Below are 23,031 nucleotides of genomic sequence, written 5' to 3'. Positions count from 1 at the left end.
ATTAATTTCCATGTTGCTCAAGGGTCAACTGTACTTGCCTTTGCTGTGAAATTTCTCCCAGAACCTATTTGTAATTTGGAAAGCAGAAGTAGAGCCTGAGAGACCATAGTAAGCAATGTTGTGTGTGTGTGTGTCGCACACTTCTGGTAGTTTTCACATTGTTCCATAAGATTGGGTTGCAGAATGGAAAGGAAGCAGTATTCAGGCAGAAAGCCTCAAACCAATGGAATAAATTTGCGTCTGTACCCCTCCTGGTTCCCAGACTGAGGTCATGATAACAGTGATTGGTTACTGTGCCCTGGCTGCCATAACAAATCATCACACACTGGGTGGCTTAAACAATAGAACTCTTTTTTTTTCTTTCTCATAGTTCTGGAGGCTAGAAGTCCTAGATGCAGGTCCATCAGGATAGGTTTCTAGTGAGGGCTCTCTTCCTGGCTTGCAGACAGCCAACTTCTCACTGTATCCTCACATGGCCTTTTCTGGATGTGTGTGTGCGGAGAGAGTGAGAGAAAGTTCTTCAGTGTCTCTTCTTCTAAGGACATGCCCATCAGATCAAGGCTCCATCTTTATGACCTCTTTCAACCTTAATTCCTTCCTGAGAGATACCATCCCTCATAGCCACACTGGAGAGGAGAGCTTCAGCACAGGAATTGTGGATGGGTGCACACACAGTCAGTCTGCAGTAGTGTTTCAGAATGTGGGCCTTTACATTTCTAGAATTCATGGCATACATAGAATTTTTCTAGAATTTTGACTATCTGATTCAACTTGGAAGTTATTCATAACAGTATGCTTAACACTGTACTGTGCTTCTGTCATTACATACTCCTAATATGTGTTTTCATATGTTATTCCTAACATATAAACTGATAGAATACTTGGCTTAAGTTGCATCTTCAAATATAATGTATATAGTCACATAACATAAATTGATTTGGATTTTATTTGAAGCCTTTGGTAAAAATAGCTGTGGTGACTGCACATAACCCTCAAGGCATCAATATTAAGGTATGCAATTACGGCTATGACATGGCCATTTCTTAATACAACATTTTATTCTGTCAAGCTTTCTTTCTCCATTCTTCCAAATAATTGAACAAAAGAGGTAATTTAGGTGATTTCAGCTTTACCAAGATCTTGGTATAATTTATTCCAGAAATACTGAGCACTCTATAAACATTTCAGTCCAGGAATAGGAGCAGAAATGGATATAAAATTATATTGTATTTGAGTCTTTCTAAGTATCCTATGCAGGTGAAAATCTTTCGGGAGAAATACAAGTTTAACTGGGGTATTGTATTTAATTTTTTTCTAGGTGGTGTTTTTCTCCTTATCTCCTCATTTCATTGCTTGTGCTCTTAATTGCCACATGCTTAAATGATTTTAGTTTTGCTTCCATGTTTTGAACTTGACAACATAATTCAAATGCAAAACAGTTGATATGCTGACATGGGGACTTCTTTTTATAGTTGATTTGTTTTCAGAGGAATAAAAATCATGACATTTTGTTAAGACAGGTTTTCTAAAAGCTACAGTGCATAATTCCTTAGACGAAGTCCTAGTTCATTCAGGACAATTAAGGACTATTTATCCTACCTCCTGAATGTCTTATACAGAATCACATTGATAATTTTCTGAAATTCAGATGATTTCTATTAACATTTTTTTAAAAGTTAGTTAAGTCCTGCTTTAGGTGCTGTGCAAGGCTTGTATTTGGGCTCTGTTCTCTCTTCAGTTTGTTGGTGACTGTCTTCTGGCCAGGTTCAGGGGACTCAAGTGTGTGAGTAGACCTCTCCCAAGTGTTTATTAGTCAAATAAGAGAACATCAGAGAAAAGAAAACAAGTGTGGACATCGAGAAGTTAATCAAATACCTATGAAGCATGTCCTTCTTTGCTATGTAAAATCCAGGGGTTTTGTGGAACCTTTAAGACATATCCTCATTCCAATAACATTTATTAGGCATGTGCTATGTTCTTGAGATCATGAAAGCTGCTGAATTAATAGATGAGTAAAATGAAGTTCCTTCTTTTGAAGATTTAACAACGTGATTCCAAACATTCTTCTCTGAATCATTCAATTATATCTTTTAACCTCTCCTCTGTGGAGGATGTCTTCAGCCTAGAACATAATGGGTTTTTATTTTTTATTAAAAAAATTAAATTTAGGAATTTCTAAATTCTTTATAAAATACATGATATTCCAGCCTATCAAGAACTATTGTCTTTCCATCACAAATATAAGCTCATCAAAGATAGGAACATGCATCTACGTATCCATTAATTTATTTTACCTAGAGCTGAGATACCATGCTTAATGCAGCATGTCAAGCAGATTAATGAGTAGGGGCTTGATGAGTAAAAGAATACCTAATTGTTTTTTTTTAATCATTTACTTTTATTAGGCCCAAGAGTAAGGACTTGACATGAATTATCTTTTTAAACAGATGGGTGATAGATACTATACTTCCCATTTTACAGATAGGGAAGCTAAGGCAGATGAGGTTAAGTAACTTGAGATAGTTCATTTAGCTAACAGGTGACAAGTCTGGAGTTTGATGTCTGATTCAAATTGTACTTAATCTCTTAAAATATTTGTTTCCAGAACCTAAAAACACTTTGTTTTTAAAGTATTGTTTGTATGAGTTTATCAAGTAAATACTCCCCCCACCCCAGCTCCCACTCCCTTGGCAGCTTCTCTGGCTAACTGTTGATGGTCTATATATGTGTATAAAATTCACTGAGATTTAAGTCAAGCCTGTAGATAGGTGTGTTGAGACTCTCAATTTAGAGCCTATTTGTAAACAGAGTTGAAAGATTTTTTAAAATTCCATTTCCATAACCCAGATTTGGAAGCTTCAAAGCCTTTCCCAAACTTGACCTGTTATGCTTGTCCAACATGAAGGGGGAGGGTGGGTGATCTTTAGTGAAGACTGGGGCTTGTGGGTAGCAGCAAGATGTATTTGCATTGTAACTCTTTACTGTTTTATCTAGAAGGTGATGTCATATGGTGGGATACCTACTTTGGATAATGGAAGAACCATGGCCTCCACAGGACTCTTACTGTTTTGCTGTTGAAGTTGGACTTATAGATTGTTTCTGGGGGGAATTGTTTCGCTGTGGCCAAAGCATATTGCTAATAAAAGACAGTTTTAGAAAGTGGCAGTCACTATTTTTATGAAATAACTGAAGGAAAATAGATGAGACTGACTAAACCATGGGGATGGAGGAGGCTGTTATTAACATTATTCTTTTTTAAGATATGCATCTAGGGAAAGAAAAGAAGGTACAAATGGGAATAGATGAGTATGGTCGGGACTAGCATCACTGCATTCTTTAGAACATTTTCTCAGTCAGATAAACTTTACTGTTATTGGGAATCTATGTCATGACCACTTATCCATCCTCTCTCATTGCTTCCATCCATTGTATTTCCACTGGGAGGTATAAAAACACCACTCATTCCTTTTTACTTTTATTGCTCATTTTTACAAAAGACAAATGTAAAATTTCCGTCTAGAGCACTTTCTCCATCAGATCACTGCAGATAGCCCAAATTGATAATTTCACTCCTCTCTAACCAGTCTGTGTGAAATACAATTTGTGCAATGATAATTTTTCAATTTGTTGCTTAATTTGCATTTGTTGAAGGTGACCTACTGATTGCTAGATATAGAAAAATACCACGCATGAAGATTTGTTGGAATACATTGTGGCTAGTGCGATAGTCAATGGCTCAAATCCTGAATTCTGAAGTTTTAGGATTATCAGAGATCACTTTGGAATCACCCTGCATCTTCATGCCAAGAAGGAAAGTGCTGAATCAGGTACACAGAAAACACCATTTGACAGGCCAGAATTCTACCCCTGAACCACCAACGCTAGAAAGTACTATTTGGAATTACTTAGAATAGTTTTTATTGCCCATTTCTTTTACTTGTCCTTAATATTGAAAGTATGAACTTGGTTTTTAAAATTAGGATCTATTTTATTGTTTTTAAGCACCATCCTTTTGAGTCAAGCCACTGAAAACTTTTGGTTTTCAAAATTTTATAAATCATTTTGTTAGGTACAGTGGCACATTCTTTTTTATCTTTATTTTTTATTAATGTATTTATTTTTAATTGAAAAATAACTGCTTTACAAAATTGTGTTGGCTTCTTCCATGCATCAATGTGAATCAGCCATAGGTATACATATGTCCCCTCCCTCTTAAACCTCCCCCCTCCACTTCCCTCCCCATCCCACCCGTCTAGGTTGTCACAGATCACTCCGTTTGAGCCTATGTGCATCATACAGCAAATTCTCACTGGCTATCTATTTTACCTATGGTAATGTGAATGTTTCCTTGCTGTGGAATGTCTCAATGTGTCCCTCTCTCTCCTTCATTCTTATCTCCTTTTTTTCCTTTGAGAGGGATGACATATTGTGAAATAATGTCTGCAGAATTTTGAGTAGGAGCATCTGATTATCTAAATTTTAAACCTAGTCTTTTCCTTACCCAATTTTCTACCACCTGGTGACTCAGGGCACTTCCAGCCTTTTTTAGAAGTGCTTCTTGTGGTAAGAGAGTAACAGAATTCCTAATTCCTAGACTCTGAGAAGTTAAAGGTACACGCTCAGTCGTGTCTGACTCTTTGCAACCCCGTGGACTATAACCTGCTGGGCTTTGCTGTCTGTGGAATTTTCCAGGCAAGAATACTGGAGTGGGTAGCCATTAGACCCTTTGGTAAAATCAGGACTAGTTTACACAAAGGGCCATTTGCTGTGGTCATTACTCTCCCAGCTTTTAGCCATGCTTTTGAGAATTTATTTGAAAGCAAGCCTCCTTAAAAGAAGGGCATTCAGAGCAGCATTATGATGCAATCTAAGATGTGAATGAAGTTTAACTCAGAACAATAACATTTTGTTCCTGTTAAGGACTTTGTAGATCATATCATCTTAAGCTTTTATTTTACAAATCAATAAACTAAGGCTTAGAGAAGATGAATTGTCCACTGTAATAGAACTAGTAAATATGTGACTCATCTTAAAACTTAGAAGAGGATGATCATTTCAGAATTTGAGAAGAATGTGCAAAAAGCCCAGTAAAGGACAGACCACAAAAAAAAAAAAAAAAAAGAAGAATATAAATCTTCTGTTCCAAGGTACTATTAGAAAGGACATGTCTTTCAATCGATTTTCCTGAAGTGATGTGTTTTCATTGATCCAGTCTCCCTCTATTACCTGGTTTTATTTGCCTCCAATAGTACATATTTTGGCAGGAGATTGGGGTGCAAGAGAGAATGTTCTGTAATTTATACTTCAGGTGGTTATCTGGTGTTCTTGATTCTGGACTCATTGGCTTTTAGTTACCACCAAGACTTTACCCAAAGGAGGAGTCTGAGAAGAACAAGGGAAAGGGTTGTGACTGCCTTCCACTCCTGCCTTTGTGGGTTGACATAGAGAGCCAGTGAGCTCAGTAAGACACGGTGCCATGGATCATTTTATTGAACATGCTTACTCCTGTTATTCTTTAGAATGTCTGTAATATAAGTAATTTGTGAAGCAAGGGTGAATAGATTATCCTGCAGACAATTTGATGCACACAGGGCATCCAGCCTCTATTTTCTCTTTTCCTTTTAGACTCTTGCAGGCTGCTCTGTTTCTTCATTCACATCATGGTAATATATTTAATTTATGTTTACTTATTAAATTTTCCTCTCTTCTCTATAAAAAATGAATAGAAATATTTAAAGATAATCAAAATAAAATTGAGTGGCCTGAGAAGTCCAGTGGGCAAATGGAACATTGTCAACTAATGTGAACTTACAGTAAAAATCTAGTTTTCATTTATTGATTCTTTTTTCGAGCATTAATAACTCATTTGACTTTTCTTTATTAATGGATCTTTAGTATATCAATATAGTATGAAATATATGTAATGATTATTTCATGGATTAAATGAAGTTAAACCCAGTAAAATTTGAATCTGTCAAAGATTTTTTTGTAATGAATGCCTGATCTGTTGTTTGATTCTTCACTTGTAATAGTATTGATCTCTGACTTTTCCACTGTTTGCTGCTGCTGCTGCTAAGTTGCTTCAGTCGTGTCCGACTCTGTGCGACCCCATAGACGACAGGCCATCAGGCTCCACCGTCCCTGGGATTCTCCAGGCAAGAACACTGGAGTGGGTTGCCATTTCCTTCTCCAATGCATCCACTGTTTAGGGGTTATCATATAGATTCAAATTTTAAAATAGATTTGAAAGCCTATTATGACAACTGCATATTGATGATTATAATAAATCCTTTGTGAGTAAAAATTTTCAGATTGTTTTTCTCAGGTTTTGAAAATACTTTTAATTTGTATTTATTTATGCTTCCCTGATAGCTCAGTTGATAAAGAGTCTGCCTGCAGTGTGAAACCTGGGTTTGATCCCTGGGTTGGGAAGATCCCCTGGAGAAGGGGATGGCTACCCACTCCAGTTGGAGAAGGCAATGGCACCCCACTCCAGTACTCTTGCCTGGAAAATCCCATGGATGGAGGAGCCTGGTGGGCTGCAGTCCATGGGATCGCTAAGAGTCGGACACAACCGAGTGACTTCACTTTAACTTTTCACTTTCATGCATTGGAGAAGGAAATGGCAACCCACTCCAGTGTTCTTGCCTGAAGAATCCCAGGGACGGGGGAGCCTGGTGGGCTGCCGTCTGTGGGGTCGCACAGAGTCAGACACGACTGAAGTGACTTAGCAGTAGCAGTAGCACCCACTCCAGTATTCTGGTTTGGATAATTCCAATGGATTGTATAGTCCATGGGGTCACGAAGAGTCAGACACGACTGAGTGACTTTCACTTTCATAGCATAGATATTTATACAAGCTAGTATATAGGTTTGCATGGGTGTCATGGAATCCCCAAATATGTGGTTAATCAAATAAAACTTCATTTCTCACATTACAGTCTGAAGGTGGGCAGTCCCAGGAATGATGGGATAGCTTTGTTATATCAGGATATGCAAGGAGCCAGGGTCCTTTTGTCTTATTGCTCTTTTGTCCCTAGGATTGAGTCCCTATCACCGTGGTCTAACATGACTTGCCACCAAATCCATGTTCCAAGCAGCAGGTAGAAGAAGAGGTAGACACAGTCCCTCTGTAGATACATTTTAAGCATTGAGTGCATCCATTTTCCTCATGTCCCATTGACCAGATATATATTTACAGTTAGCAGAATGGGAAACAGGAGCATATACTCTGTTGCAGGAAGCATGTTCCCAGCTAAAATGTGGGAGTCTTAGCTGTCGGGAAAGGTAATTTGGAGGGAACAACTATCAGCCTTTGTTGTATCTATTTTTAATCAAATCTCCTGCTTAGACTTGGTTTAGTTAAGTATATGTTGTAACTTGTGACATTTGAAAAAAGTACCTATATATTTGACTTTATGCATATATTAACATATATTTTCAATTCTGACTCTAGACAGCCTGTTGTGAACTTCACTCTTTCTTGTCCTCTGCCCCCTGCCTCCAGAGCCCAAATCACATGTCATATACCACCTCCTCAGTGAAGAGTTCTTTAGCTTTAATTCATCATTTTATCCTTGTTGTTTATTTATAACATTAATACATCTATGCCTTTGTCATAGTAGCTAATAAACTCTCAAATTTTCTCTTGTTATAACAGGACTGCAGTTTCCTTAATGGTAGAATTTATGTCCCATTGATCCTTCTCTTCCCTATCAGTTCAGTTCAGTTCAGTCGCTCAGTCATGTCCGACTCTTTGCGACACCATGAATCTCAGCACACCAGGCCTCCCTGTCCATCACCAACTCCTGGAGTTCACTCAGACTCACGTCCATCGAGTCAGTGATGCCATCCAGCCATCTCATCCTCTGTCGTCCCCTTCTCCTCCTGCCCCCAATCCCTCCCAGCATCAGAGACTTTTCCAATGAGTCAACTCTTCTCATGAGGTGGACAAAGTACTGGAGTTTCAGCTTTAGCATCATTCCTTCCAAAGAAATCCCAGGGCTGATCTCCTTCAGAATGGACTGGTTGGATCTCCTTGCAGTCCAAGGGACTCTCAAGAGTCTTCTCCAACACCACAGTTCAAAAGGATCAATTCTTCAGCGCTCAGCTTTCTTCACAGTCCAACTCTCACATCCATACATGACCACTGTGCCCTTCATATAATAGACTCATGGTATTTTCTGAATGGAAATTTGAATTGTAGCTCTATTTCCATTTCCAACGAAATGTGTTATCCTGGATAAGTCACTCAGTCTTTTTTGTTTTCTTTTTTTGTCTTTTCTCTCCAGTGAAATAGGCAAACTTATGGATCTTTATGTGTATTGTAGGGCTGAAATAAGGATAAAATAATTTTTTAAATGTACTGTCAATCATATGTTTGATTTGTGAGATTTCATACCCTAGTGCATTAGTAGCACTTTGAAAAAATTAATCAAGATGGAATGGGTTATCAAGTAAATTTGTATTTGACCATATTTCACAGTAATATTTTGGCACACCAGTGTTAAAAGATTTATATTTCACTAAGAAGTATATAATATTATTGAATGGGCTTCCAAGGTGGCTCTAGTGCTACAGAATGTAACAGTATTATTAAATAATACTGCCTGCATGCAGTATTATTTAATACATAAGTTTTAATCTAAAAGTTCATGAGAAGTTAGCAAAGCGATTCTTATCAGTTTGTGTTCTTAAACTCAGATTCAGTGATTAGATTTAAAACCAGTTACCTGATGAAGCAAAGCCCGAATTGTTTTTAGTATGATGCCTGCCAGTGACTAATTTTGGGATTCCAGGATCAAGGATTTTCCCAGTTTACAACACACCAGTGGGTAGATTGTTTTTCATTAAGTGAAATGCTTTGAGGACAATCTTATTTGTAACGAAAGAGGTGTATTTCTGTATCTTGCTCTCAAATTGGACCACCTGGGCCATTTCAATGTTTTGAATGTACAATATAGATGTAGTATTTCTTCTGCTTTTCCGCTCTCCAAATTTATATGTTAACAGGTCATATCCTGACGGTACCTCCTGCTAATTATCTAATTGGTATGTTTTGGGGAAAAAAAAGATGTGTCTCAGAGTCCTGTATATTTGTACTATCATCCTAATTTTGTTTGGAATTTAAGATGTTTCACATATGCAAAATGAAATTTTGGAGAAGAGACTTTAGTAAACATAACCACTCTGCTATCTCTGAGGAGGTCTGCATTTAAGTATGTGGGAATTATTAATTTCTAGGAAAAATCTACATCATTATTTGTATGCTTCTGTCATTAAGGATCTTATAGCTTGGCTTGGTTAGTATTTACTGAACGTTCCTATTTCACTAGGAGTTTTTTTCACTATACTGAAGTATTTCTACTGTCCGTAAACTAAATACTATAGGATAGAATATATTTTACTTTTGAGTGGTGATCTTTTTTCCAATATTCTTGTAAATTACATATATGCTAACACCTTAGCTTCTGTTTGTTATTATCATCACTGCCACCCTCATAGCTGTTCATCTTTTAAGATGTGGATCACCTCCTCTGGAAACTTTCCGCTCGATTTCCAGGCAGAAATATGGTCCCTTCTTTTATATTACAAGAGAGGTTTTTAAATGTAACTTTATCACAGTTCTTTTAGTTTATATGTCTTTCTCTCAACTAAGCTATGTCTTGAATTCCAAGACAGCTAGTGACATATCTTACTCATATGTTTGCATATCCTGTACAGTCCTTAGATCATGACAGACATCTCAATGGATATTTATTTTCTTGAACATATATTGCTTATAGACATTGTTATCTTACATCTGTAAATGGGATGGTTTGAGAAGACTCTTATACTTACTGTACTTGCAGACCCACAGATTATGCATAAGAGGGGCAATATATCATATACAAGGACTTAAAATTTTAGGAGGAAAAGCATTATATTTTGCTAAGCACCAAGAGGCGGAGAAGGCAATGGCACCCCACTCCAGTACTTTTGCCTGGAAAATCCCATGGATGGAGGAGCCTGGTGGGCTGCAGTCCATGGGGTCGCTATGAGTCGGACACGACTGAGCGACTTCACTTTCACTTTTCACTTTCCTGCATTGGAGAAGGAAATGGCAACCCACTCCAGTGTTCTTCCCTGGAGAATCCCAGGGACGAGGGAGCCTGTTGGGCTGCCGTCTCTGGGGTCGCACAGAGTTGGACACGACTGAAGCGACTTAGCAGCAGCAGCAGCAGCAGCAGCAAGCACCAAGAGGACTGTATGTCTGAGCTAAGCAACCAAGGGATCTGTTGCTTTCAGTGTACTATTTTCTGAGTCCTTCGTGTAGGTGATCCATTCCACATTTTCTTTATGTGAGACATGTCATATTTTATGAGATACAGTGAAGTTAGTGGACAGTGTCCAGAAAAACATAATGAGTGTCATGTTTGGTATAAATCTCAGGTCCAAGCTTGTCTACGACATTTCTGGGTATTTCACATCAATGGAATAATTGACTTGAGAACCAAAGTATATACTGAGTGGGTAGAGGAAATAGTACACCAGATGGATATCACCACATTTTTTTAATTTTAGTAACTGGCAAGGATGGGATGTGTCTGGACAGTATGAAATGGAGATTAGAAAACAGAATTTTATTAATTTCAAATGGAATTATATATAATGAGCATCTTACAGGTAGCCATTTGTTTGATTCAAATCATTTAGGCTAAGCACATAGAAAATAACACTGCGGTGATTTAACCCATTTTTAAATTTTATTTTAGACACACTCTGGAGATAGAGAAACTTAGTAAAATATTGTACTGGCATTGAAAGTTTTAGTTTTAAGTATTGGTTTAGGAGAGAAAGGGGCAAGTGAAAAGGAAATAGTCTTAAATCTTGTAATAGAAGTCTCAAGAAGATAAAAATAGTAGATTATCTGTTTAAACTTTGAAAACTTTATATAATGTCAGTTTCTACAAAAGCCTATTCATTAAGAAGTGAGAAGGAAAATTGGTATTTTTAAAGTTAGTTTGTTCTTGTTCTTTAACATATAATACCTCTTGGGGCTCACTGATCATTTCTTTTAATAATTGCTACCATTAAAGTTGTTGTTCATTCAAAGGCTGCTGGCTGTGTCTACATAGTGAGCAAATATAGCCAGTATAGACCTCCTGCATCAGTAGAGTCTGGTAATGCAGTCAAGGCAGTGGTAGGTAGGATTACAAAAGTGGTGGGTGACCACACAGTGGGATTCAGGAGGAAGAAGCTACCTTGGTAATACCAAACAAAGCCTCAGTGGTTCATACGGCATTGCTTTCCCACCTCCTGAAAAAGTCAAGATATCTCGTTGTTGTTTTGTTTTGTAAATACTGGAAGAGCTTGATCCTATATACCAAGTTTAGAAGACTAGCCTTGGAAACCAATATTGTGTTTTCTCTTTCCCCTTCAGGACAAAGTATGTTCCGTTTGGGACCGCCTCAACCACCTTACCAGGCAGCACCAGGTCTTCATACACTCTCAGTTTCCCTTCTACTGTGGAAAAAATCTTTCCTTGAATGTTAATATTTTCACCTTGAGAAGGCAACATATGTGTTTAGGAGGGGTTAAGCAGCTGTTCATAAATGTGACATAGGAGAAGAGTGGTTTGTGGGAGTTTTACTATATATACACATATATAATATTTTCCAGTCTGGTTTCAGACCCCGGCATGGCTTGGAGACAGCGTTGGTGTGTATGAAGGATCTTCCTCGAATGAAGGATTTGGGACAACTTTCCATGATGATTATATTAGAGCCTCAGCTGCTTTCGTGTTGGTCATGAGGTGATGCTGAACCGAATGCTTGAACTAGCAGGAGTGGCTGGGATTGCGTTGGAGTGGTTCCGTTCATTCCTTCCGGGTAGGTACCAGATAGTGATGTTGGGTGAAAACGGACATCGAGGGTCCCCCGTATGGAACCCCGTCGTCGTCACTCATTCCCTGGTTCATGTTTAGTGGGTTTAAGGAGACACTGGCCACCTGGAGGCCAGGCAGTGATTTGAATGACTGTGAAGAAGGTTACGAGGGTGGTTCCCAGTTCGGTGTCGCTTACCTACGTTCTCTCTGTTTTGTCTGTGTGACAGTGAAGACTAGAATCTAAACTGAGAAAGCGTGACTTGTTGGAAAGAGAAAATTTGGGAGGCCCCGTTGTGCTTTCTGGTTTCTCTGTCTGAATTACAGTTTGTGTAAACTGTGGCCATATTTTGACTCCAAATTCATCTACACACAAAAATCCCATTGTAACATTAGATAGAAATATTTTATTTTCCTTTCTGGTATATATCTGGAGCCTTCTTCCCTGTGAACACTGACTGCATCTCCATGATCCTTCTTGCTGAAGTTGTAGTCTCTACTTGTTCACCCTTTCGCTTGGGGCTCTTTTAAGCAGTCTGCCTATATTAATAAATATTGTTGCGGGTGATGGCTGACTTTTCCCAGTGAATGTTTTCCTTTACCTTCACTGAGAGCACTTCGTTTTTCTAACCCTGTTTTACTAAGAATCAAATTGGGTTGTACTTTTTAATAAATTCTGCCGCTCCTCATTAAACTGCTAGGCATTTTGTTTTTAGAGAGAATATACTAGAGTTTCTTCAATTTTGAATATGTTCTTTAGAAATGTGGTGCTTCCTCTTGGCTGCTATTTATTTATGTAATATTATTTCAGTTATTTCCCTTTATGGTAATGAAAAGCTTGCTGAGTGTTGAACATGCATGAAGTTTATTAGGTCTAAGAGTAGATTATAGGTAAAGAACAGAAAAGAACAAACACGGATGTATGTGTCTGTGAATATCATTAGAACTGTCTGTTGATTGTCATTTTGGCAAAAGGGCAAGAAACAAACTTTTATGCAGTAACCGGTCAGTATTAGGCATTGAGCCAGGCAGTTTTTATCCTTTAGCTTATTTAATCCATACAGTAACATTGAGAAGTTGGGTGTTACTTCTTCATTTTACAGATGAGGAAATCGATGCTGAGAGAAGTTAGATATATTCCCTAACTTCACACAGTTATAAGTGGAAGCTCTGGTACTTGAGCCTGGGTTTGGCTGTCTCGAAATCTCAAACTTTCTGTCACAGGCAAATGTTAGACTCGAAGAAGGAGTCCTGAAGGAAAATAAAAAAGAAGAAAAAGAATGCCTATTAGAACAAACCAAGGGGGAAATGGGAGACCTAGGAATGCACAGGCATAACATTTATTTTTAATATTTCCTGAGTTTTCTTAAAACTCACTTAACAAGTCAGGTGACAAAAGGAGCAATTTTATGATCATCAAATGTTTACCATTTACAGGATGGAGAGGTTTAGAATTTCAGATTTTATCTCTTTGGACGTTTTTTCATTCTCTGTTTAGAAATAGAAGTAATGATTCCCCACTTTGGACTCTAGGAAATAGAAGAGTCAGTCAGGTAGTTAGTCAGGTAGTTAGTACTTACCTGGGGAGGGACAGCAGTTCAAAACCAGTACCAGGCGTTTACTGTTTATAAAAGTTTATTTTTTCCTTTTAATGTGTTTGTGAGCTTTTCTGTGTGGAACCTCAGCTTCCTGTTGCCTTTCATGTATAACATCATGCTTATACATGACCGAAGATGTGGTGATTGTGTTTTGCTTAAACAGTAATATATGTGGATTTCACTAAATACTTATTTACATCTTTGGATGAAGTTTGGATCAATATTATTAGTTTTCCTTTTTCTGTTGGTAGATAGATGCCTCCCACCATCCCAATAGATTTATTTTAGGCATAGCCAGAGAGATATTGTTTCTGCGCTTATAAACTAACATTTGGCAATAGAAAGGCACTATATTAAATATTAAGTTGTTACTGTTATCCTAACATGATATGCTCTTATTAATTATGTTAATGGTACCTTAGAAAACACCCCACTTTTCCAAAGAGGTAAAGCTCTTTAACTGTAATTATTTTCAACTTCAATGCTATGCTTTATCTACTAGCAGCTCATGAAGTAATGGTCATAATTGAATTCAACATCTTAAGATTTCCTGACTTAGCTTAAGTGAAATATTGATTTCATGAAATTAGGTGGCAGGTGCATCAAAGAACTATTGCCTGAAAGTTTAAGTGGGTATTTAAAGCCTCAAGAATATTAATTCAAACTAAATGAGTGGTTTGGAGTAGTTGTGCTTACTTAAATAAGATGTTTGCCACATGGCCAGAAGCCATCATATCCAAAATTTTATTTTTTAAAAAACATTGAAGAATGAAGGCAGAAGACCATTTATTGTTACGTAAACATAGATAGTTCTTTATATTTTCATAACTATTTAGTTACCATTTAGTTGATTAAACAGGGTTTCAGGTTTAAAATAATTTTTCTTGAATTGGCTCAGGAATTCTTTTCCTTTCCACCCCACCCAATTGTATTTACATATTGTTCTCTCATTTTGTTGCTGGAGTTGTTGTCTGGAGAGTCTCTGTGTGCCTAGATGGAACATTGATATTACTATAAAATAATGTATAGGAAATCTTGTTTTGTCTAAAGATACGTTTCTTCCCCTGGGTCATCAAAATGCGCATTTTTCCTAAGGAAGATGTTTATTTCCATAAAACAGAGGTAATACATATATAACATATTAGTAGCATTACTTTTGGAATTTATTAATAATGTATGTGAGTATAATTTTATAGTTTTCAACAAACATTAGTCTGAAACAGTATTATTTATTCTCTTTTTACATTTGCATTGATCCTAGCCATTGTTACTTTTATTTTACTCTTTGTCTCTGTTCGGGAGAGATTTAATTTGGGTTGCTTTTCTGCAGTCCCTACTCCCAGCTATGTCTCTCATGAATCATATTTCCCAGAGGGTGAAATTAAAACAAGAACTAGGTGTATTAAATTTCTTTTAAGCCTACTGCCAGATTCTTAGATGTATTTTTAGGTGTCGAATATTAAGTTTGGGGAAGGGAAAGATGCTTGAATTCACTAATCTTTGTATTTCTCCTTTCTCAAGTTTGTTTTTACTTTATAATTCTGTCTGAATTTTGTGGATGTATTTCATACTATCTGAAGTCGTTATGGTGTTTGAATTTGATAACACTTAAATTTTTATAGCAGAAAGCTAAATTTATTAAATATCTTTTTATGGGAATACTTATAATCAAACCACACAACTGCTGCTGAACAAATTGCCTTGAGAATGCAAGTGGTCAAAGAAAGAAGAGGGGGAGGAAGGAAGGGAGAAGAAAACTAAGTTAAATTGACATTTGTCCTGTGGTATGATTGCCAGTCTTAACAGTAGTGGTTGGTGTAGTTATTTTTAGACATTTCCTTTATCAAACATTTAAAGGTAAAATTTTTCCCATAGCCAGCAAAACTCTGAGTTGAGTTCTTTTGACATTCTGCTGATCAAGGAATTTCCCATGAGTAGTACCAGAGTCTTCTGCAGAGAAGGGGTAGGAGGATGAATCAGAAATGAAGTAATGGACAAGGAAATGTTTATACATCTTTAAAGTGTTTATGGAACATATAATGTGTTAGCTATGTTTTATATTGAGGAAGAAACAGACATGATTGAAAATTTAAACATGAAAAGTCATACCACTGAAAAAACAGAAAAATTCAGATTTAACATTTGAATTCACCTTTGAGACAGAAGAGGCTTTGCAGGTGGCGCTAGTGGTAAAGAACCCGCCTGACAATGCAGGAGATATAAGAGATGCGGGTTCGATCCCTGGGTCAGGAAGATCCCCTGGAGGAGGGCATGGTAATCCACTCCAGTATTCTTGCCTGGAGAGTCCTGCAGACAGAGGAGCTTACCAGGCTACGGTCCATGGGGTTGCAGAGTTGGACATGACTGAAGTGACTTAGCACATACACACGTTGAGAGGAGAATGACTTTCTTTACAGAAGCTTTACAATAAACAAAGGAAAAGGTGAACGTATGTGACTGCATCAAATTTTATGTGTTTGTACCCACTCCAGTGTTCTTGCCTGGAGAATCCCAGGGATGGGGGAGCCTGGTGGGCTGCCATCTATGGGGTCACACAGAGTCGGACACGACTGAAGTGACTTAGCAGCAGCAGCAATATATCAAAAAAACATTGTGACAATGGAGAAAATATTTTTAGTTAATATTTCTAGTTAATATAAGCTAGAGGTATTAATTAAAGAGATTATGAAAACAAAAAGAGGTGTTGACCTTAGAACATTGTGGTCAGAGGTCATGACCAGAGGAACTACAGTGCATAAAACCAGGGAATAAACAAATATGTAGATAAGATTTGATCTGCCTAGTAATCATAGAAATGCAAGGTAAAGTAGCCACTGGAGATTGTCTTTTGGTTTACCTAATAAATTAATCAGTACAAGCACTTCACCCTGACTCCAAATGATGCTTTTTGCTTTCTCACTCCTGGTGAGAGTATAAACTAAAACAACTCATTTGAAAAGCCAGTTGGCATTATTTGCAAAAGGTCGTTAGATAACATATATCTCCTGAAATAATAATGCCACTTATGCAAGCCTATCTTAAAATATTCTTGAATGTAAGGAAAAAAAAGTATATCATATACACTAAAATATTCAGATCAATTCTATTTCAATTATAAATGAAGAACATAATTTAAACACTCACCAGTAATATCAGTTGTTCGCAAACTTGACTGTGCAGTAAAATCATTTGGAAAAACATAAAAGAGAGTGCCAATGCTTTGGCTCTACCCAGAGATGTTTATTTAAGATGTTTGGAATTGCCTCAGAGTTTGCGTTTAAAAAATTGCCCTAAAAATTTTAATGCACGGCTAGATTGAAAACCACTGGCTTGACACACATTGATAGAATATTTTTAACCACTTAATATATTTATTATGGCTGTATAGTAGTATGGACAGGGTATAATATAAAATAAAATGTGGTGATTGAACATTTAGGTAAATCATAACTTTAAAATAGCCTACCAGAAACATAGACTAGTAGAAAGTTTGTAAAATGCTCAGAGTTGTTATAAGGAGTTGAGATTTTTTAGTCATTTTTTTTCATCTTTTCTTCAGTTGACAGATATTTTAGTAATGTTCTTATATTACTTGTTAAAAGAAAAAAGCATATTTAAAAGAAAAGTCCCTGCTGGTGAGATCCTCTAGGTAATTTCCTACTCACAGGTTGTTTCTACCTGTGATTACAGAGATTTGTTCTGGCTTCTAAAATAATCATATCCTCAAGTTAGAGTTACGTTTCATATTATTATAATGAAATTCTTCATAGGATTATTTTTTCCTGTTTTTCATCTCAGAAATACCTTCTCATGTAGTCTTCTGACTTAGGAATGTAATAAGCTCCAGTCAGTCATTTTTCTCTTATCACTCCACATCTGTGCCTTTCAATTTTCACCTTTCCAAATACCATCTATAAGTGATGGCCCCCCAGTGTCTGTCTCTAACCCCAGCATTAACTCTGTGATGCGTGTGTGTATCTGAACTGCATATGCTTGCATACCTTGAAGTTAGTGAGTCCAGAACTAAATTTACCATATTTATCCTCAAACCATCTCTTTTATGTTACCAATTTTAATTAATAACACCACTGCTTACCCCCAGCCCCTGAAGCAATTCTAACCCGCTTCTGCTTCCTCATCATACGCATCTAGTCAGTTTCTGTGCCCTCCTGATTTTTGTCCCCCACATTTCTTCTCATGTATCTCTTCTTAATTTTTTACTTTTATTTTAATGGGGTATAGCCGATTAGCAAACAATGTTGTGATTGTTTCAGGTAAACGTTGAAGGGACTCGGCCATATATATACATGTATCCATTCTCCCCCCAAACTCCACACCCATCCAGGCTGCCACATAACATTTAGCGGAGTTCCCTGTGCTATAAGTATATCCTTGCTGGTTATACATTTTATATACAGCGTGTGTAGATGTCCATCCCAAACTCCCAAACTATCCCTTCCTCCCAGTCTTCTCCTCAGCAACTGTAAGTTCATTCTCTTTTCTTGTATTTCTTGAGTCTTTCCTTACATCCCTTCCTTACCATCATTGCTTTGATGAAGCTCAGATTATCTTCCCTCAATCAAGGATGGCAGGCTCCTCACTGATGTGTCTTCTTGTAGATGTGTCTCATTCTGGATCTGTCCTCATGTGTACAGCAGGACAAGGGCATTTCCTTCCTGAAAGTCCCTTGGGGCTCTCCATCATGTCCTGCATGGAGTCTAAACTCCTCGCCATAGAGTTTAAACTGAGGTATAAAAGTCATGCATGGGCTTCCCTGGTAGCTCACCTGATACAGAATCTACCTGCAATGCAGGAGACCCCAGTTCGATTCCTGGGTCAGAAAGATCCCCTGGGGAAGGGATAGGCTACCCACTCTACTATTCTTGGGTTTCCCATGTGGCTCAGTCAGTAAAGAATCTGCCTGCAATGCAAGAGACCTGGGTTCAATCCCTGATTTGGGAAGATCCCCTGGAGGAGGGCATGGCAGCCTACTCCAGTATTCTTGCCTGGAGAATCCCCAAGGACAGGGGAGCCTGGGAAGCTACAGTCCATGGAGTCACAAAGAGTTGGACATGACTGAGCACCTAAGCACACAAAAGTGTCATGCGGCTGGCATGGTGTGTACCTTCCTTTGGAATCTGATCCCAGCCCTGTTCTCCCTCCCACTCACTGGTTGAAAATACCAAATAATTCTGTTTCTGCAGACATGTTCAGTTCTTTCCCTATGTGCCTCCTGCATGCTGCTCCCTCTACCTGGAATGACCACTTTACCTCCATTTGATTAGATTAGCAAAAATGTAAAGATTCTTACTGTCCACCCTTGACTCGGGTGGGGAAAGTAATTTGGAAATAGCTATCAACATTTTTTAAAATGCTTTTTTGATGTAGTAATTCTACTGTTTGGACTCTATCCTAGAGGAATAGTTATATTATACCTACTGTCTTAGTCTGTTCAGGCTGCTATACTTCCCTGGTGGCCCTGGTAAAGAATCTGCCTGCCAGACCGGAGACCCAGGTTTGATCCCTGGGATGGGAACATCCCCTAGAGAAGAGAGTGGCTACCCGCTCGAATATTCTTGCCTGGGAAATCCCGTGGACAGTCTCTTTCATAACAACACTGATACCATGGGCTATGGCTCCATCTTCGTGATATGATCACTTCCCAAAGGCCCCCACCTTCAAGTAGCATCACACTGGGGATTAGGTTTCAACATATGAATCTGGGGAGAACACAAGCGTTCAATCTATAGCACATATGCAAGGAGGCATATATATTGGTTCTTCATTGCAGCACTGTTTTAATGGGTAAAATCAGATGCAAGCTACATGTTAAATAATAAAGAAGTTTAAAAATCACTGTACAGCTTATCTACTCTATAGGACAGTGGGAACATTGCATGATTATTAAGAGCATTTAATAGTCTGTGCAACATTCAGAACAAAAAATATAGTCTATGGGAAACTTTATCATTAAGGTTATTAAGTAAAAAAGCATGCATCTACTGGTATGCAATAACAGCCCTCACTTCTGTTGAAAATAATTTAAAATACAAAAGCATAGAATTGAATCTACACATATATCTGAATAAAAATAGGAAAAGCTCTGGGAGAAAAAAAAACATGGTACATCATTAATAGTCATTATTTCAGAAGCAATGGGTGTCGCTGGGAGAAGTTGAGAGTGGCTTATTACTTTTAGTCTGTATAATGATGTACCTTTACACTTCCATATAATTTCTGTGTATATATGGATTTACATGGGGAAAATGCTTAAACCTTAATATAAGCTGAAATAGAAAGATCGAATAGAATTGGAGAGAAGATAAACTGTGCATTAAAGAACAAAATTATCAATAGTCTTTATTTTTTCTGTTCTGAAAAATTTTGAAAATATAGCAAAATATCATAGATCAACAAGCACCGGCTGGAATTAACAGTTGTAGACGTATTGTCATATTTGCTTTGGATTTCTTTTAAATAAAGTCTAGCAGAAGAAGCTGGAGTTCCTTTGATTTCCTTTTTTACTCAGAGTTAATCTTTGTTATATGTTTGCTGTATACCATTGTGGCTCAGAATTTTATAATTTCACTGTGTACATATAGATTACGTGTATCTATGTCTATAGTTATTATGTTCTGGTGAACATTTAATTTACTGACAGTTTTTTTTTTCTCCTAAAAAAATTAAGGACTGTGAGTGTGAGTTGAGTTTTTCTAGGGACTGTACCAAAAAGTGGGATTGCTGATTTGCAAAGCATGCACACCTGTTTTGTTTTGTTTTCCCTCTAGATATTGCCAGATGTCTTTTCAAACTGGCTGTGTCAGTTTATATTCTCACTAGGGTATTTCATAGTTCCTATTTCTGAATCTCCTCAGCCAATTTCTGGTATTGCCATGCTTCAAATTTTGTTCTGTTCTGTAGATTATGAAATGTTAAGCTTATCACCAGTCCCTGAATGTTTTCTGAGCATCCAAGTCTGACAGGGCCCTTATGAGGGGGACACAAAGAGTCTTGATGAAGCCAGCGTCCTAAGGCACTTATTGCCTTTGAGTCATGAGATATTAGATAGCCCAGAACTAAATGCTACAGTCACAGGACAGGCTGTGATGCCTATAGAAGTTGAGAAACCATTTCTACAGACTAAAGAGTTGATTAGAAGTTTTTAGGAGGTGAATGGGAGCCTTCTTTGACAAATGAGTAGGAAGAGAGGCGAAGAGACAGGTGGCGTGGCTAAAATGAACGACATGCCAATTGTCCAACCATTTGTAATTGCCCTTGAAGCCTTAACCAGAAAGATATTAGTAGAACTTTCATCTTAAAGCTATTTAAAACTCATCACATATTTTTAAAAATATTTATTTAATTTTAATTGATTGATGATTGGTTTACAGTACTGGTTTGGTTTCTGTCATACATCAACATGAATTAACCATATGTGTACATACGTCCTCTCCCTCTTGAATCTCCCTCCTACCTCTCACCCATTGCCAACCCTCTAGGTTATTACAGAGCCCAGTTGGTGTTCCCTGAGTCATCCAGCAAGTTGCCATTGGCCATATATTTACATATATCAGTGTATGTGCATCCATGCAGGCTTCCCCTGTGGCTCAGCTGGTAAAGAATGCACCTGCAATGCAGGAGACCCCAGTTCAATTCCTGGGTTGGGAAGATCTGCTGGAGAAGGATAGGCTGCTCACTTGGGCTTCTCTTATGGCTCAGCTGCTTAAGAATCCACGTGCAATGCGGGAGACCTGGGTTCAATCCTTGGGTTGGAAGGATCCCCTGGAGAAGAGAAAGGCTACCCATTTCAGTATTCTGGCCTGGAGAATTCCATGGACTGTATAGTCAGTCCATGGGGTTGCTAAGAGTTGGACACAACTGAGCAACTTTCACATTCCTGCATCCATGCTGCTCTCTCCATTTATCTCACCCTCTGCCTCTTCTCCCCACCCTTGGCCATATGTCTGTTCTCTGTGTCTGCATCTCCGTTGCTGTTCTGTGAACAGATTTGTCAGTACCATCCTTCTGGATTCCATTATATATGCATTAATATACTGTTTGTGTTTTTCTTTCTGACTTACTTCACTCTGTATACTAGGCTGTAGGTTTATCCACCTCATTAGAACTGACTCAGATGAATCATCATCACCTATTTTAAACTCATCATTTTACCGAGGAACATGTTGAGGCTTAGAAAAATGAGGTCAGCCTCTCAGTTATCCAAGTGTCAACAATAAAATAAGCAGGGGATTTGTTGGGTTATTTAACGTGGACATCCAGTTGACCTTCAACATGACTAGATAATGCAGGAGTCCAAGTGATGCCCCATGTTTTCTTCCTCTGTTTTGCTCTGCTTGACTGTGGTTAGTTTTGTTCTTGGTAGGCTCCCTCCTTGTTGAGGCGAAGGTAGTCCCTAGCTAATATGTTTTTTGTCCCTTTACAGCTTATGTTTCTACTGAAAACAATGTATGCTCATTCCCTTTATTTCTATATGCTTCCCCAAAGATACTCAAACTCCTACCATCTGGCCAGATAGTTACCAAGGCTAGCCTTTCTGATGAAGTCAGAACCATTTCAGTGATGGCTAAACTAAAGTAAGGAAAGTTCCTAGGAGAAAGGAATGCAGAGCGTGCAAATATACTATGGCTACTACATAGCCTGTGTGATATGTTGGCTGTTTGACACACATGATTGTAGTCAGGAGTTTAAATAGACTATAGAGGATATTCAGTGTGCGGTTGTTGTGTCCACAGATCCATGATTGCAACAGTTTTTATAGCAATGATTACGTTCATTTCAACAAACACCTTCTGAGTACCTTGGGATTGCTTGTCAAATAATAAAAGATAGACAAATATGTGTCTGTCCCCTGTGGCATTCCCAAACTTGGAAGTTTTAAGGGCAGGAGAGTTAGACGCATAAACGGTTGTAATGGGAAGAAAATGTGAGGGATATGCAAGGTGCTGAGACTGTTGTACAGTGAGGGAGACACCCTGGTATCACGGAAGACGTCACCATACAGGTGGTAGCTAAACATTTTATTTTGAGTGATAAATGGAGCAAAGAGTGGGATGCATTTCCAGGCAGAGGATGCCGGAGGAGCCAAAACAGAGAGATGGGAAACTGCAGAGGCACATGGTTTACTGAACTGCATCAGATTAGAGGATAGTCTCGGGGTTGGGGAGTAACCTGAGAGTTGGGGAAGGTGGAGATGAAGGAGTTGCCGATCCTACCATAGAGGATCCTAATGACTCTGTGCTTCCTGTGGTAGGGAGTGAAAAGTACTGATTGTAAAGAAGCAGTCAGTCAGTCTGGTGTATGTCAAGGCCTGAAGCCTGAGCAACGTTTTATTTGTTTTTGTCTTTTAAATAGGAACATGGCCCTGGCACCAGTGGGTAGATGGAATTGCAGCAGGCAGACATTGAAGGCAGGGGTAGGGCTAGGGTTTCTAAAACTGTCCTCTTGTGATGTAAAGATTGTTTGAATTAGGATGTGAGGAAGTAAAAAATGTAAATTGAAAGATGACTTTGTTGAGGCAGAATAATTCTAATAGTCTAAGAAATGCTTCGT

General features: G+C 38.1%; 1 protein-coding gene across 4 annotated transcripts in view; it reads left to right on the top strand.

Annotated features, from left to right (window-relative positions):
- ASXL3 (ASXL transcriptional regulator 3) overlaps nucleotides 1–23,031 on the top strand; it is a 192,274-nt gene that overhangs the window by 40,679 nt on the left and 128,564 nt on the right. The window contains exon 2 of one of the 4 annotated variants that reach the window (XM_061399650.1): nucleotides 11,673–11,870. The exons of 2 other annotated variants lie outside the window; for them this stretch is intronic. The gene's annotated coding sequence lies outside the window, so the exon portion shown is untranslated. Of the gene's footprint in view, nucleotides 1–11,661; nucleotides 11,871–23,031 lie in introns of all 4 variants that reach the window. One more of the 4 variants, XM_061399649.1, reaches the window with a different exon arrangement.

The sequence above is a fragment of the Bos javanicus genome, chromosome 24 (genome assembly GCF_032452875.1).
Source record: "Bos javanicus breed banteng chromosome 24, ARS-OSU_banteng_1.0, whole genome shotgun sequence".
NCBI classification, from domain to species: domain Eukaryota; kingdom Metazoa; phylum Chordata; class Mammalia; order Artiodactyla; family Bovidae; genus Bos; species Bos javanicus.
This window is presented reverse-complemented; position numbering and strand designations above follow the sequence as displayed.